This window comes from Xiphias gladius, chromosome 14 (assembly GCF_016859285.1).
Source record: "Xiphias gladius isolate SHS-SW01 ecotype Sanya breed wild chromosome 14, ASM1685928v1, whole genome shotgun sequence".
NCBI lineage: Eukaryota > Metazoa > Chordata > Actinopteri > Istiophoriformes > Xiphiidae > Xiphias > Xiphias gladius.
In genome coordinates, this window is record NC_053413.1 from 20,617,214 (window position 1) to 20,629,550 (window position 12,337).

Consider the following 12,337-nt stretch of genomic DNA (forward strand, 5'->3'; position numbering starts at 1 on the left):
TGAGTTCAACTGAAAGAGCTCTATGAATAGTTGGATTGCTGATGGTGTGTAAAACATTCAGCAAGTTCACTTGGAAAATGTGTAACTGCAAACAATCTATGAGGAGCACAAAGGTAATGGTGGTGTTTCACTCTGTTGGTCATTGGTATTGGTTATCCATTAATAAATCTGGACATAACAGCGTTTTCATTTAGAGGAACAATACTTCCTTATTATGGTTCGGTATGTGTATGTGTTTGATTAGTATGGTAGTACTTGCAAGTGTTTCTTTCTGAAATCCTGTGACATTCAGGCAGCAACTAATGGGCCCCACAGAAGGGCAGAAAAACCCGACTTGCATTCATGTAACTGCCTCAATGCTTTTGACTTGCAAAACATTGGTGGCCAAGGAGTTTTCTCACATGTTCTGCCATGAAGGGCATGTGAGCAGGACCCTCCTGCTCTTCAGAGAAATACTAGTTGGCAGAACTCCCACTGCAGAGGTCTCCTCAGCAGGGACGACACGGCAAACCCCAACATCAAAGACCCGGCAAGGAGGCCATTGATGTAATACTGTTGTAATGACATGAAAATGGTGAAAATCTCCATGGAAAAGGATGAGGAGGAGAATGAAAAACAAAGACAACAAGATGCAAAATTCCAAAAAAATTCTTCTCACAGACCTGAGTCGGTGCGAACAGTCACGTAGTTGATGATTAAACAACAGCTTTTATCAGGCAGATAAGTCTATTTACTACAGTTAGGATTAGGCAGTAGGGAAATGAATGCAAATGTACAATGTGCTTTGAAACATGCATTGAATTGCGTCTGCACATCCTGTCAAGCCTGTTGTCTCTGGCACGCTATCTTTTAGACCAGGTGTTATGGCAGTTGCTATGGAGATAGTGGTGCATCAAACAAACAGTCCTCGGGACATATGAACTGCATGCACAGACACACCTGCACGCAATGGACCGTCACAAAAACACAGTCAAAAAAAAACACTGCTAATGTGGCTGTTAATACACTCAGTCCTACACGCTGGCAGTCGTGTCAGTGTGCTGTTATTCTGCTGTTTATCCAAGTGTACTTGGAGTAAAAGACTGTAACACATGCCATGACCTTTGAAATAATACACTTTTTTGTCTGGGTGAGCAGAACATTTGGCCTTACTTCCTCGCTTACAGGCATATAATCAATAACAGTCATCTAATCCCCCCCCCCCCCCATTCCTTCCTTTCCTTCCTCTCTTTTTATCATCTCCCTCTCTCCTCTTTCCTATTTATCTCTACTTCTCCCTCTTTCTCATATCTGATATCATACTTCCACTGTCGTCAGTATGATCTACTGCCCTGCCAGATGCCCTGTGCCTTTTATTTATGCTGCGGCGCATCGGTTAGTACATAACTGTGGCCTCCAACCCATTACTGCAACCCAAAGGTGTTCTTTGGAATTCACATGGTTATGCTGACCGAGTCACCTTGTGGGACAAGCACTGCTGCACAGAATCACATCCTCCATTAACTACGCTATATGAGTAGCACAGCTGTAGGCTTTCATTTTGAGATTATAGCTCTACTTCTTGCCTTGTGGTCCTACTAACAGGAGCTTGATTGAAGACCCTTGAGATTGTGGCATTACGGAGTACACGGTTTGTGGTTTACTACTCATTTTAAAGTAACTACCTCTAAGATGGAAAAACCTCAGGGTTCATGGTAAATTTCTGTGGTAATGTGATGCGGCTAATAAGACATGTTATTCCTCCAGGTGTCTTGGAAAAAAGAGCAAGGACAGGACCTAAAATTGGGTAGCGTGACGATTAATGAAATGGGTCTACAAAAGGAAGCAGAGTGGCAGTTTGTAAATAAATGAATTAATTGTTCATCTACACAACTCAAATTAATCATCGACAGAGCTTTATTGTGACATGTTTAGTGTAATTATGGCAGATAGGGATGGCTTTTATGAGTTTTGAGAAAGGCAGTGGATGTAGTGGAATGTGGCAGGTTCTGTTAATTAAATCCTCACTGACTGGGCTCCTGTGACAGCCTTTAGTTATTCTCTCAGTCAGAGATAATGAATAATACACAGAGTCTGTGAGTCAATGTCGACAGTCTCGACTTTGATTGTGTAGGGACTTGCAGAAGTGATCAAAATTAAAAATTATCACATTGTGTCAACTTCTAACTCCTCACCTTGAAAGAGGCAAGACGAGATTATTTTGTTAACGCTGGTCAGCAGCAGCAAAGAGGAAGCAAGAGAAACATGACCTTCGACCAAAAATTGTTTTATAGTTATAATTCTGTGGTTATAGTGAGATCTACACGTTATCATGCTTACATTAATAATAAGTCTGATTCTACCCCCTATAACAAAGCCTAACATACCACTCACCGTTTTGTGATATATTTCCGTAGTTTGTTCGATCGCCACCTGGTTCTAACCTGGTTCATCAGGAAAGGACAGAGACCTGCTTCACGGTCAATAAATGGGTGACCACAAAAGTTTAAAAGGTACTGTTTTTCAATCTTACAAATAATAAAAGCACAAGTAAGTGCTCCCAGCTACTGAACATGCCCTGTGAGTATTAAACAGGGCAGTCCTGAGTCTGAGCATGCTTGCTCAGTCAACCTTCCCTTTGCAAAACAGGTTAAAAATATTGATGCAGATTTAATGATTGCAAAATCAACAGTGCCTTTGACAGCTGTAAGCAGACTGATCAACTACAACCTTGAAAAACACAGTTTAGTAGCTTAGACAAAATGGGACTATGCCTCTTAAACATGAGAAAAATGTCAAGCTTAAGGCCAAGCTATAAGGCTGATACGTCCCTACATTCTATAGCCCAGTGGGTAAGCCAAGAGGGCTTGGTGTGTAAATGTGTGTGGAAAAGGGGTCAGGGTGAAAGGACTCCCATTAGCCAGCTCATTGAGTGTCGGTATTAGAACCCCCCCTAACATGCAGCGGGCCCATCCATCCATAGCGAGTCAGGGCCCAGGGAGCCGTTGACTCATTGGCCTGCAGAGCTATAAGGTGGACCTTGCTCTTTACCTGCGGGGGTACAGGCCCAGGGTGTCATTATTAACGTGTTATGCGCTTTTGCCTGTGTGTTGTCTAGACTTTTTTATTCTTATACAGAAATAGAAACTTCACCACAATGTACTGCAAATGCATTATAATAGAAGGAGTAACCCCTTGAAAACAAGATGATGAATCTCAAGGGATTTATTCTCTAATTAAATTTTAGTAAATTTATACAAGTCTAGCATAAATAGTTATAATGTCACATTTTTGATGAGACTGTATGAGTGATGTGTTACCTTGGTCATTTTTGAGTTGGTGTGTTGTACTAAATATATGAGGGTGGGCAAAAGATTAGAAACACTATTAAAAATGAATGCGCTTCAAATCAACAACTCTGGCTAAAAATGGCAAATAGAGGTGAATCAATTTGCAAAGCTTTTATATTAGATTGTTAATTGTTTTCCATTGTACAGGGATTTCTATTTTTTCTGGTGTGAACGTTGTCTACTCTTTGTTATGTATGACTCAGAAAAACAGACAGACACAAGCAGCTTTTGCTGTTACCAGCAAACATTTGCATGAAATCATCTATACTAAACCATACAATACAATGTGCAATTATGAACCAGGAATAATAATATAAAGCAAATCTTATATATGTCTGAAATCAAAAGTAATTTTACTCTTAGGTCTACACAATGGGCTACATGTGGATTATGGACAAAGTCAAAAGTATAGCCTGTAGTGCAACGTGAGATTTAAAATTTCAAATATAGCTTCCACTTTTATCAACTGTTCATAAAATTCTATTAGTGATTCCAGCGCAATTCTGATTCACAATTTATATTGTTGCGATTTTCCTGTGCCATGGAGAGGAAATTAAATATAACAAGCGTCTTTATTAACAACTGTTGAATTTGAAAATGCAGAAGGGCACCAAGAACACATTTGAGAGTGACAGTTTCCATCACCCTCTGTGTTTACATTCCACTTTCTGGAAAAATGTTATTGGATCTTCACATTCAGATGCCTGGCTTCCTCTCCCTTACGGCCCCTTGTCTGGTTTAGGGAGAAACATGATACTCCAATAAAAACTTTATAAAAGCATTATCAGTTCAGTTTCCTCAGGAGCAAGGGTGTATAAATGTAGGGACTAACAAAAATTTGCAAAAAAAATGACCTGTTACGTCATTTACCATTCTAAGGGAGGAAGGGGTTCATCAGTCTGAATGCATGCATGGTCAAACATTATCGATAATCACATCGGACACGCTCTCACAAACAATTCTTCAGTAAAATCTGTATCTGAATAATAAAAGCTTGTTGCAGCTGTTTGTGGCAGATACATAAGAACAGATGTCAATTCACGGATATCACTTTCTGTCCCTGATAATGCACAGATATTGCAAGATGTGCATGTCCTGAAACCCAGAGACAACATGAGAAGTTCAGTATATCCTGACAATGAACTGTGGCCATAGCTTCAAATTTAAAACAGTTACAGGTCACAGCTCTGCTCCAAATAGATATATGACAGCAGCCAGAAAAAAAACATTTTACTGTACAAGCTATGTAGTACGGAGTGTGGACATATTAACAGGAAAACCTATGCAATACTGCGCAATCTAGTACAATATCTCCACAATAAGTACTACCAGTGGGGAGCCAATAATGTTAAAGAAAAGATGCTATTTTTTTCATGGCTATAGTTTGTGGAGTTATATTGGATACATAAACATGACATATCTTAAAATGTTGCTGTTTTTCCCCACTGTGATCTTCAAACAAAAGTAGTATTCAGTGCAAGGCCTTTCCTTTACAGGTGTTATGAGGTAGGCAGGTGCACACAAGAGACAACAAAGATAACTTTAATTAGAAATGAATGGTTTAAGTCTATGAAAGGGAATGGTTTTGATGCATTCCTCAAAAGACAGGGGTTGATATTAGCATCATTAATGAGTCAGATGAAACTAACGGGATTCATCTTTTTTTTTTTCCATTTTCTTGCTCCAGGTTTCTGTATTTAAGAGTCTGAGCAAATGTGTTCCTTAGAAAGAAAGTGGAGAGCTCTGGTGAGTTACAGCACTCTTAAAAAGTACTAGCCCACTTAAAATAGGATACATATGTCCCTGGATTAGCCTTTCCTTAACAAGTCAGGTTGTAAAATTTTTTTTTTTTTTTGCAAATGTGGCTGAAGTTATGGGATATTTTAGAGAAATGTATATCCACTGTTGAGTCATTAGGGCAGTCTGCAGATTTGTTTTGTGGTTTTAATAAACATTCAATTCAATCAACAATTTTCAACAGTTTAGAAAGTAGTGGGAAGCAACAAAAAGCTGTAATGATCAAGTGACTTTTAAAGAACTGAATTCATCAGTTGTGCTTGAAAAAAAGTATTTCCGATACAACTGATACATCTGACTATCTTGGTTCTCCTATGTTCTATTAACCACTTTTCTTTTTCTGTTTTTTATTCATTGACCTCTCTCTCTCCCTCTCTCTCGCTCTCTCTCTCTCCCCTGAGGCCATAGACATGATCGGCACTGACGGCGCAGACATACCAGACACTGCAGTCTTTAAAGATACAGCTTGCCAAAAGCATGGAGCAACTGATGGACAAGTACAGATGATAAAATGTTGCCTCAAAGGGAAAATGACTCCATCCACATGTCTTACATACAGTACAACATGAAATATTTAGTGCGTTGTCAAATCTCATGTGACAGATCAAGTAACCAGGGTCAGTTTGTCTGATAAGCGGAAATTTGAAGTTAGTTAGGGATTATAGCACATCCATCCTAAATTATTTACCTGAAAACTGAAGATAATAACCTTAAGAGGCCTATTCAATTTTTGGAAATCTGCCTCCTGGTTGATTTTTGTTTTTTATGATAATTTATCAATCACAGAGAGACTAGAGCAAAAAGTCAGATGCACATCAAGCTGACAGGGATTCTTGGAACTTTAATGTGTTGCTCATGGACATTTCAGCAGGGTGGCTGTTGGCGCTTACAGCCACATAAAACCATGTAACAGCAATGCCACTTGTGAAAATGCTTGTGCAAAGATGCAGAGACGGGGTTTCTGGGTCACCACAGCATGCAGATACTTGTACGGGTTGTGACTTAACTGTTTATCTGTGTTACTGTGCATTGAACAAATGATTGGCTGAGATGGGAGAATGTCCGATAGCAGCGGTTCGGTAAAAACACAAAGAATGGAACCTATTTATTTATTATATCAACTTTTTTTATATTAATATACATTTTATTATCATTATTACTATTTATATCAAAATTATTTTCTGGCTCACTTTTATTATGTTTTGTTATGTTTTCCAGGAAAACAGGTTTATGTTTGTGTTTCTTCTTAATTTCCTGTGCAGTCTGTCAAAAAGGAAGTGAAATAAACATGCTGTAACCCTGACCAAACCTAAAAAGCTATTTGTCCTCCTTTTCATGCCCAAGTCCTTGGAAGTAAGGATGTGAGGATGCAGATTGGGTGGCCAGCAGAGTGATTTCACCCTGCCATATTGTGTGAGTCCTTGAGAGAAGCATGCAAAGACAGATGCAGTTTGTATCTGTCAGCCCGGATATGATCTACGATGCTGGGCCTCCAGCCAGCAGATGGTGGGAGAAATTAAATCTGCGACACAGACCGTCACAATGGAGCTCAGAAATACAGCAGGGGCGGGTACACCTGTAGATTGGTGTGTGAGTGTGTGTGTGTGAGGAAGCATGTCCCTGAATGGTTCTGTGTGTGTGTGTGTGTGTGTGTGTGTGTGTGCAAGTTTGTTCCTCTGTATTCCTTTTGCATGTTTTGACAAATAACAGCCCCGGCTAAAGTGGAAGTCAAACCTGTTCTACCAAGACTAAACCCAAAACGTTCACACCCTTCACCGTTTTTCCATCAACAACCTACAGTATTTAATGTTAAACATGAACTGACCACTTACCTTCTTTAACAGCATCGGGGAACAGCTATTTAAATGGCAGCATGAAGATTACAGAAACCGACCGAGTGAAAAAGTAACGTGGGGGAATAAGCGTTACATGGACCTTATTTTGGTCATTGTGGATGATCTGAATAGAGCAAAAGAAAGGGGAGGATTAAGTTGTCGGAGGAGCAAGCCTCGGTATTAAATCATTCCAATATAGCTTCTGTATGTATTTATCTTGCCTGGAAAGAGGAGCAATGAGATTTCTGTGCTGTTTATCCAGTCAGGTTTGTTGTCCGCACTTGCCTGGCTCCTGAGATATTTATTACTGGCATTGTGTCGCAGTCATTTTCTGCCTCTGCACCCGGGACTATAATGCATGCCAAGCAAATAAAGGCCTTTTCTAACCAGTGAGGCAGTAATTTGTTTACTGCCACCAAACACTGGGCCACTACTGTAAATACAGTCAACACAGTAAAGCTGAGACACTGTATTAAATTCCATTTAGACATTTTTCAAACTGTGTTCAAAAACTGATAAGTTTTCAACACAGCTGTATAATTATGGCCTCAATTCACATCTTAAAATTAGAGAGGCATATGGACTCATATGGCATATCTCTATTAATATTACAAGGAGCTATATTACTCCAGAGTTTGATGTGTGACATGTTTTCACCAAGCAAAGGACTATTTTTTTTTTTTTTTTTTTAACTGGAGGAGCTTTGAATTCTTGCATATTTTCCGCTTGACCTTTCCAAAAATTACATTTTTTCCTCAACATTACATGTTCAGAAAAGAGTTGCCAGGAAACTTCAGAAAAGGTGCGCAGCTGGTCTGAAGGAGAACCTTTCTAATTCACACTCTGACAGCAAAAGATTTCAGTAATGATGGGGCTTTTGATCTGGCACCATTAGATAACATTCCTCCTTTCTAGAGACAGGTACGCTGTCTCCCAGAGGACAAGAGAATGTTCTCCAGCACAGCAGAAAAGTCACAGAGTATACGTAGTTTCTGCTCATATTTGAGGAATCTTCTTGAGTCACAGGGAGCTCCTCTGCTATCAGTTTGACATTTTTATGCTCGTTTTAGCTTTATTTTGGAGGAATTTTACTGAAACTATTGCGGGAGAAACTTCGGTACAGTGGGTGGGTATAAGTAGTTAAGGGTTAACATTTTCACTTTACCCGGGTTTAATAAGATATTTGATTATTTAAAATGACTAGTCACTTTGGCTGCAGTTAAGATTTCTGACTTTAGACACTTGTATTCTTCCTTTGAAAATACAGGAGTAATGCAGACCAAACAGATGAGCCGTTTCATTCTCATGCCATAAAAGGAAATAAAAGCAGCATTTGTGTTTGTACAGTGTTTTCTCTCTGTGATATGTTACCTCAAATTAAATATTTGTGTTGAATCTTCTCAGTAAGAATCTTGCCGATTTCTTTTTACTTGGCAAATATGACTTATTATTTCTAAGTAACAAGTCAGTCTCTGTAGACCTTTTTCAGGACTTAAATGTTGCAATTCCCTGGTTGCTGACAGACAACAATTAAAACCATGTACTTTTAAGGATTTTGCTTGAAGCAATTTCATTAGATTTTAGCGGTGGTTTGGAGAAAACCTGTCAGCTTCCATTTGTGAAAACAATCACTCTATCCCTTGAAACACAGAACCTCATGGGTTTTATCATCTCAATATAGTGTCTTGACATGGTTTTGACACCAACTTGGTCATTTCTTGGTCTGAGTCATTGCATTTTACATTTTACATGCTCATCAAATGTTAACAGCGATGAAAATATGAAATATTACCTAGACATGGCATCACGCTGCTTTTAAGACTGATGTTGTGAGCTGAGATGTCTTCTCTGGCCAGCAGTAGTTTATTTCATACATCACCGAGACAAGCATCATTTACCTGGACATTTACTGAGGCAGTTCAATTCAAGAGGGGCGCCCAAGGTCAGAACATCGGCATCGTTACCCAAGTAATGACTCATTGTTCCCTCTGGTTATCTCTATACTACCCTACTACGTCATACCATGACCACACAGTCCACTGTTTAAGACAGAGGGAAACACAGAGATAGAACAGAGTGAGGGGTAGCTATAGAGAAATAAAAGTTAGAGAGACAAGAAGGCAGAAATGGAAGTGAAAGAAAGGGGAAGGGAAACTGGCATGAAAGGCTGACGGCAGCAATATTTCTCCATCACACCTCCCCCTCTGGTTTCAGCATCATCTGCATCATTATTTAACCATACAGGTCAGACCTGCACACAGCTGACTGACTCTCTCTCTCTTATACACACAGTCTAGGCAGGATTGTACATTTGATGATTAAATTTGCATGTAGACCATTATTCAAAACATAACAGTGAAGAAAAGATTATTATAGCCATGTTGATGTTGACTTGTGACAGTGTGAAACAATAAAGAAACCCAACTATACTTTTCATACGACCTTTCTGTGTGTTTGCATGTGTGTGTGTGTGTGTCTCCCTCCCACACACACACGCACGCAATGAGGAATGGCTGAGCTGAGTTTGGGGCTGTATGTCTCAGTGGAGTGACCTCTCGGGCGGGGGCGTGAGAACTGCCACGAACAAAGAGCGGGGTTGTTACAGCGTGACAGAATTACAGAGTGACTCAAGACTCATGACTGCAAAAGTGCTAAAGCCGACTTAGCTGGTGCGAAAATATGTCTTAGGAGCTATGCACAGGTGAGTGGCAGGCTAAACTATACAGTGCCCTGCCTCCAATCATCTGTTCAGGTTAAGGAAAAAAGGCGAAGGACCATTTGTCACCAACAGACATAATATCTTCTGTGGACATAAATCCAAGAACAGGTCCAGTATTACAAGCATACTAAACTTATATAAAACCGGAATTTTCTGTAGTTGTTGGATAACGTTCAAATTAGTCATTATTTGACAGCCATCCGTCAAAGGTGTTTCTTGAGGTGTTGTTACACAAGAAGTTGGCAATACTGAATCAAAATGGATGTAGATGCATTGAATTAGGCTAAAAATCACAAGCAAGTGATCGAGACACCCTAATACACTTCCGAAACTTGGCATTTTCCTTTATACACTGCAGCCTTCCTTTGAGCACAATGAAAGCATGTGCAAAGCTGCACCAGTATGACTGTCATAATCCGTAATTTGCAGGATTGGCATAACAAAATAAAGAGCCTGTATAAGAAATAATCATAATTAATGCTCGACCTTCCTTTGCTCGGCTAAAACCTATAATCCAGATCGACTTAGTGGTATAATGACTTCACCATTCTTACTGCTTCTCTGGGTGGGGGTGCTCAATGTATTATGACAACTTCAATGTGGATGCAAAGTCACATGTACCTTAAGCCATGGGGGGCTTTTCTTATGGAATGAAAAACAGGACGTTTTTGCTCATGAAGTAATTTTTTCAACTTTTATTCATTTAGGCAAGGCCCACTGAGACATGGCATGTTTTTGAGCAATCCTCACATTCAAATCTGTAGAGCTACCTGGGGTTTCTTGGTGACTTTCTCCTGCTTTTATCATTTGGTCTAAGATTTGAAACAGCATCATTCTGAAGTGACACCGACTTCTCAAACCTTCAGGCTACCACTGGCCCACTGAGGAGGAGGGTCATTAGTCTCAGTCTGTTTGGTGCTGCCCCAGCGTTTTCTTGTGTAGTGCAACTGATATGAACTTGATGTATCGCTAGGCTACAAACAATAGTCTAAAAATAGAACCTAACTGATGACAATGCTCAGTGAGGGTGTGTGTGTGTGTGCATTTGTACTGAGTGTGTTTGTGTCCGTGAATATGCATGAATGTGTGTATGGTTGTACGTTTGTGTGCAGGCACACAGGTATCAACACGCTTTAAGTTGTCCAGGACATCCTCAGGGTTCTAGATGAGCAGATTCAAGGAGTTATTTTGATTAAATATGATGTGTGGTTCTGTTCTTTACCAGTCTCTGTAGTTGCATTAACAAAAAGTCCTCCTCTAATAAAAAGAAATAACACACGGACAGACTAACTGAGTGTTTATCACAAATTTTACAAAAAGAATATCTTTCTTAACTTTTGCAGTGGGATGTGTGCTAATGAACAATGAGCTACACGCTATGACCGTCAACTAAACTGCATCATATATACTGTAAACTGTGAGTCTAACTAATGAATATAATTATAAAAATTCCAATTATTTACATTTACAGTTAAATCTGTATGAAGATTTTTTTGAACTGATGGGAAGAAAAGACAGAAAAATAATACCACAGCAACAAGCTATTATACTATATCAGCTCTTAAGGTTATCATTATCAGTTTTGGCAGATTGCCTACTTCTAACACTTACAAAAAAACTTGGCATCATCTTGTTGGTTTTCTGGTTCGGAAATAAATAACTGTCTCTCTGCCTTGCCAAAGGTTCAACAAAGACTTCAACTTCACCAGCCACTTGTTTACTTTGGCTGTCTGCCATTTCAGTCTGAGCAGGTAGCATAGAACTGGCTTGCTTAGGCTTGTAGGCTGAGAGCAGCTGTCCACAGTTTTTTTTATGAACCTACATTGTTTTGGTTTGTCAGACCAAAACAATGAGCTTACTCTCTCTGTGTGTAGAGGTGCAGACTCAGGTGATGATTATCACAGAGAATACTGCTTAATGCAGGTTTAAATAGGTGTATAGTGTGAAAAAGAAATAGTAACCATTTTGGAAATGTGACATTTCATTGTGAATTTAAAGACTGTATATTAACTGTACTTGCACATGTGGTTCAAGCCAAAACATAGACAGGTTTAAGGTCTGGCCACAGTTTAAGGTCTGTTTCCCATCCCATGCTGAAAATGTATGCAGTGAATGTGTAGTAGTAAAGCCCTGTAAATAAAAGCGACCATCATATAGCATGTGTCTGTATGATACTTGACACTTGGGTTAACAGCTACTACACTGAGCAAAGGATCACAGAGAGAAGACGACTTCAAGCACATCTGCCGGTGAGAACAGCTGCTCGCTGTTTGGTAAGACTGTTGTCTATCTTTCTATTCCCACTTACTGAGAGAATCCGGACTTCGCGTCCTTTTTTCGCCCCCCAACACTAACACTGTGATTAATCTCATCTCATTCATGTGCGCTACATGTCATATTAGTGCTGTTTGTGCAGGCAACAGCATTTCTCACGATACATCGCAAAGGACGGGTAGAAAGGAAACCTTTCTTAGCGCAGGAGAAAAGTCCCTTCGGGAAGATTACGCAAGCCCAGCCGATGATATCATCAAATCAGCGTGGACAGAGAAAAAAAGGAAGGGTGGGTGTAAGAAAGATGGGATTCAAACAGGGGATGGAAAGGCTGTATTTGAAAGAGAAGGGATCTGCTTTAATGCCAGTGTAATGGCTATGGACAG

General features: G+C 39.7%; 1 protein-coding gene across 5 annotated transcripts in view; it reads right to left on the reverse strand.

Moving 5' to 3' along the window:
- The window catches only part of LOC120798643 (receptor-type tyrosine-protein phosphatase F), a 165,169-nt gene that overhangs the window by 82,920 nt on the left and 69,912 nt on the right, over positions 1-12,337 (reverse strand). The gene's annotated exons all lie outside the window — the stretch shown is intronic.